This window comes from Rosa chinensis, chromosome 6, assembly GCF_002994745.2.
Source record: "Rosa chinensis cultivar Old Blush chromosome 6, RchiOBHm-V2, whole genome shotgun sequence".
In the NCBI taxonomy this organism is placed as follows: domain Eukaryota; kingdom Viridiplantae; phylum Streptophyta; class Magnoliopsida; order Rosales; family Rosaceae; genus Rosa; species Rosa chinensis.
Window position 1 is genome coordinate 27,409,978 of NC_037093.1, and position 5,707 is coordinate 27,415,684.

Sequence of the window (5,707 nt, forward strand, 5' to 3'; positions counted from 1 at the left end):
CACAAATGCATTCATGATTTATACCCATTAATTTCAGCAGATAAAAGCGAAACTCTTAAGCAACTGGAACTCAACCAACACCAAATGAAACTCCTAAACAACTGGATACACATAACAGAACCACAGATCCTTTAACCAACTATGTTGTTACTGCAAAGCTTGATTAAAATTCCCCATCTTGTTGTGTAAGAGAGAAGAAAATAAAACTAACCAATCTCCTAAGAACCGCGTCATCTAATTCCTGAGGCTTATTAGTAGCACCTGCAAGAATATAAAAACAATATTAGAGAGGCATACTAAAATCTATTTAGGTTTTGGTATGATCAGAATGAAAATATAAAATGAAAAAAAAAATATATATATATATATATATATATAAAACAGCCCTCGAAACTCATCTAACAGATTATGTCAGAACTTTATTCCCTACCACCCTTTATCCCTTGACTTATTTAATTCAATTAATTCCAGGAGATGACTAAAGTTTGCTTTTAAGGTTTTATCAACAATCCAAGTGAACTTATTTCCTTGATCAAAATCCCAAGCAGACTACAATGATTAGAAATAAGAAGGGCATTATCTAACAAGTTGGCATTATCTAATATATAGCAAGGGAACTGTCACCGTGACATATAGTAGCGGCTTAGCAGCATTTGGATTAGTTGGAACAGCCTTAATCCATTGCTTAATTCCTTTAATAATACCAGGGTACAGAACACCCTGCTCCTCTCCACCAGATGAAGTGTATTTGTGATTATCCCTCAGTCATCGGATCAATCACAGAGATAGTTGATAGGAGCAAAAAGTGTGACGATATTATTGAATATATGGCCCATTTTAGCCTTGTTTCTCCCTTAGTTTAGTGTTTTGAGTCATTAAGTCATTTTGAGAGTCTTATTGAGTGTTTGGAGTGAAATAGGCGGAAAAAGTAAAATTCATGAAAAATCCTAGCTGGATCAGGATTCCTCACTGTCGACTGTTTTTGCGGTCTTTACATTTTAATTCCCTTTATTTTCTCTAGAAAATTCTGATATTCTCCTGCTTGTTGTAGGAAACCTTGCCTGGTGGAACTCTTGGAAACAACAATGATGGAGTCATAAAATAAAGCATTAAGATATTTGACCAAGCAATGAAGAAGGGAAATAAAGGAGAAAGACGTTTTCAGTTAGGGAATAAAGGAGAAAGACGTTTTCAGTTGAGGAATAAAAGAGAAAGATGTTTCAACTGGAAAATAAATAGGAGAAAGATGTTTCAACTTGGAAATTAAAGGAATTGCCCCATTATGAGAGGAGTTAAGGCCTTAAAGGAGATGTTTCAGTTGGAAAATTAAAGGAATTACGATGCAATCTCATCCGTCCAATGATGAAGGGTATGATTGACAAAAGCCAACCATTGCTCCCCTATAAATAGGCAACGTCCAAAATAGAATTGACATCACTTCCCAGCCAAGATAATTCCTTGCCTATCACTTCCTGGCCAAAAACTTTTCCAAGACTCTGCCTAATTCACTCCTTAAACTTCCATCACCTACAAGACCGTGACACCATCCATCCATCAATCTACAAAGCTCTAAGGCGCTGAGTCAAGGACGCTCCACCACCATAGCAGAGACGAGTTCATCACCGTGTTGCTAAGCCACTGAGGAAAGCTTAAAAGTGTAACTATGACTCTACTTATAATTTTTGTTTCGGTTTTGTGTGTTTCAATTTGCGAGTTGTGTAATTGGAGACACGGAATTTTCAGAATATTTTTATTAATATTTTTGAGATTTTCAGTTTATTATTGAGTTAATTTCGAGAATTCTTTTATGATGCATGTTACAATCTTGTGTCCTTTTATGTGTTTAGGTAATTTTCAGAGTTAGGTTCATAAGTTTGCATGCTAGAATAACGGTGAGAGTTCTTGTGTGTTTGCTTAATTTGCCAAGAGTAATTGTTATTTGATAAGGTGCTGAGTTAAACAAGTAGCAATTAGTTCTAAAAAGTGGTAAAAACTATGTTCAATGGTTAAATGATTATGGAAATTACTTGTTAAATTCTATGTCTAATGGTTAATTTGCACGTGTGAGTTGATTCGAGGGTTAGTTAATACTACTAGTTAAGAGAATTACGCTGAGTGTTTTCGAAAATTAGTAGTATTAGGCTTGGTAAGGACTTTTCCGATCCAAGCCTACATTAGAGCGAATCAGATAAGTGGATTGATCCGCTGAGGCTTTTCATTTGAGTGCTTATCTAGGCATTTAAGATGGGCACGTTTTTGTAGCATGTTGAAATGGATTTTCTGTTTTTACACTTAGTAATTTCCGAGTGGTAGTGGTCTAGGTTAGGGAAGTCGATCATTGTATATAGTTTTATTTGTTTTGTTTTTATTTTAAGTAGATTAGGAACCAAATTTCAAAACCCCCCATTTAATTCTTTTATTTGTTAATTGACCTTTTTGTGTAGGTGTACCCTACAATCCCCGGACTGAACGATCCCTGCTTATCCTATACTGACAACTACATTTTGCAGGGTTAAATTGTGAGGCTATTTCAGCCGCATCAATAGTGGTCTTCTTTGATCCAAATGTAACTGCTCCATCATCTAACGTATAGGGCGTCTTATAGACGACCTCAGCCATAGGAATATTACGTTTTTGCGAGCAAGTCAATTATTAATGTACAATACAACCCCAGTATGTACAAAATATATCCTATCAATAAAACTTTGTATATAATCTAATTCATTGCAGCTATGAGTCGGGAGTTTCTCAACTTCCAAAGTACTTATCCTTCAAGAATGTGGCAATCCTTATACATCCAAAGCTATTGTACGTTATGCTGGAACTACAAAGTTTATTAAGATTATCTAAGAAAATATGAAATTCATCTCATTGTATTCCAACACTATCTTATCAATAGTATTCCAACACCATCTTATCAATAGTGTAACACAATCCAATATCTACACTATATTATCATCAGTATAACACAATCCAATATCAATACACAGTCGACGTATCAAACAAATTATATAAACAAAAGATTGGGAAAAAAAAAAGAGGATCGAGTAACCGCACCTTGTACTGAAATTTTTCCCAGAATTTCTCAACCCAGAATATGTCTCACATGTTAGTACGAGTTGAGCCCTTTTACGAATTGCCAACTTTGATATTCCTGCAAGTAAAAGGCATAATAAGCTTGCCATTCAAGGACATATCACAACTGAACTAACTCTGTGAATTGAAATTGTATTGTAATTGGCAGGTTAATCAGCATGACACTGACAAAGCAGAGAGAAAACTAATTGTAATACCTTTGGACTAATAAGGTGTCATTCTGGATCTGCATAAGCACAGCCTCTTGGACCTCTTCTCGCAAACATTATTGCACTAACACGTCTGCAGATGACAAAAGCCGTAATAGGGGAAAACTTCAAAGACATTCATTAAACATTTAGAACCATTAACCATATTCATTCAACACCAAAGTAAGGTTTAAGCAGAAATTGTATAACAACTCTCAAAATTGTTCACTGACCCAGCAATCAAATAGAATCCATATTCAAATCAAAACCAGAGTTTCAATATTTCAATCAAAATCGAAATTATGTGAACTTACCCCAAAAACTAAGTATCGATCACAACCCTATACCCAAGTCCCTCACTTCTCCTTGGCTCAAAACACAGTTATCCAAAACGCAGGTCCTCTTCCTCCTCACAGCAAAACCGAACAATACCCCTACAAAATCGAAACCCAATTGAATTCAAAACCAACCACAGTAAAAAGATTGAAACCCATATCAATCCAAACCCAACCGCAACAAAAACCCCAATCAAAACAAAAAAAAATAGGAATCTGGGAAACAATACCTTCGATAGCTAAGCTTTCAAGATTGATCCAAATGAAACGCGAACAGACTTCTTCTCCTGCTCTCTCGATTCCAACAGTATCGTCTTCCACTGCTCCAGTCTAATTCGAGGAGAAAGGGTCGGTGCCATTGACCTTCGAGGATAGAGGGAGAGGGCTAGTGCCGGCAATCGTCCAGGAGAGATTGAGAGAGAGACGACGAGTCACTAAGTGATTGACTTCGAATTCATAGAGAGACCAAGACAAGAGTCACTGAATGCCGCCGTTTGCCACCATCGACAGTGAAGGAGGCTGAAAGTCAGAGAGAGAGAGAGAGAGGTCTGGGTTTTCAGTAATTGGAACACCTCATTTTGACGAGGATAAGAGGAAAAGTAAAATCCAATCACCCCAAATAGAAGAAAAACCTAATCGAAATCAAACCTAAAATTGAAACTAAGAAGAAGAAGGAGAGACTAAGAAGAAGAATCGAGAGAGCGAGAAGACGAAGGAGAGAGTAAGAATCGAGTTTTGAGAAAGCTGAGTGAGAAGGCTAGGAGAGAAGCTGGTTTTTGAGGTTTTCAGTTTTGCGAGTTCTAGGTCAAGCTGAGAGAGCTGATCGAGTGAGAATGACAGAAAATGACTTAATTGCGAGGGATCTATGTCCAAAAGCACAAGTCAAAATACCTTGGAAAATTTTAAAACAAGCTCCACACTCAGACGACATTTAAATGTTGTCTGAATGTCACAAATTCTAGTCAACTAGAGCGTGGCTATTTGAGAGGGAAAAGACTCAATCAATTTTTGGATATCCCTCCAAATTTGATAGGAAATCACCACCTTCTACAACTACACAAATGTGTTGTCTGAATGCTCACCATTTATCCAAATTTGAGATAGGAAATCACCACCTTCTACAACTACACAAATGTGTTGTCTAAATGCTCACCATTTATCCAAATTTGAGATAGAAAATCACCACTTTCTACAACTACACAAATTTGTTGTCTGAATGCTCACCATTTTTCCAAATTAAACCAGTATGGTTTTAGTGTATATTCAGATGACAGAAAAAAAAAATTATGTTGTCTGAAAAACTCAGACGACATAAAACAAGACTTATGTCGTCTGATGCGTGTCGTCTGAAGGCCTTTTTGGCATAGTGACAATTTGCTTGGTTATTCTCTTAACATTATCATTTCTAACTTATTTTGTGTTTTTAGGTAGTTTTGAGTCTAGAAATGGAAGGCAAGGAGTAAAGAGCGCATAAATGAGAAGAAATAGAGAAATGAAGTTTTCCAAGTTCTACCAGGAAAATGAATCCCAGTCGAAGTAGGAATCCTAACTCAACTAGGAGTGACCTCGGAAAAATGATGTTCGGAAATGAGGAATGACAGAGTCTTAGTTGGACTAGGAAACTTGATCACACTAGGAGTCATGATGCTGTTAGGAGACCTGGTGAGACTAAGAGATGCTGTGTCTTGAAGATGACTCAGGATTGTTCAATAATGTTCTAGAAGAAGCAGCATGGCGTCACAATTAAAGTGGACTTTCGAATTGACCCATTTGAGAAGTCTGGCCCGAAGATTGAAGCATGTGACTTGCGCATGAGTCTCTAGAATCATCTATGATGTCTTGGAGGAATCCTAATCCAATATTGCTTGATTTATGCCTTGAGAATTAAAAGGAAATACAAGGATTTCCACATGACTAATTTGGGATAGTTTTGGATTTCTATGGAATTTTGGAAAAGGAAATAAAGGAATAAATATTGAAATCGGATTCCTAATTCCATTCTAGATACAAGGAGGCCGAAATAGAGTCTAGGTACATTGAAGATTTCGGCTATGACAAAGAGGTGACTTGCTCTCTAATGCTCAAGGA

At 36.7% G+C, this 5,707-nt stretch overlaps 1 long non-coding RNA gene across 1 annotated transcript; it reads right to left on the minus strand.

Moving 5' to 3' along the window:
- Window positions 1–231: 231 nt before the first annotated feature.
- On the minus strand, window positions 232–3,718 carry LOC121049767. The gene is made up of 4 exons (XR_005801294.1): window positions 3,599–3,718; window positions 3,294–3,378; window positions 3,058–3,154; window positions 232–261 (listed from the first exon to the last, which is right to left on the minus strand). It is a non-coding gene; the product is annotated as an uncharacterized LOC121049767 (long non-coding RNA).
- Window positions 3,719–5,707: the final 1,989 nt, after the last annotated feature.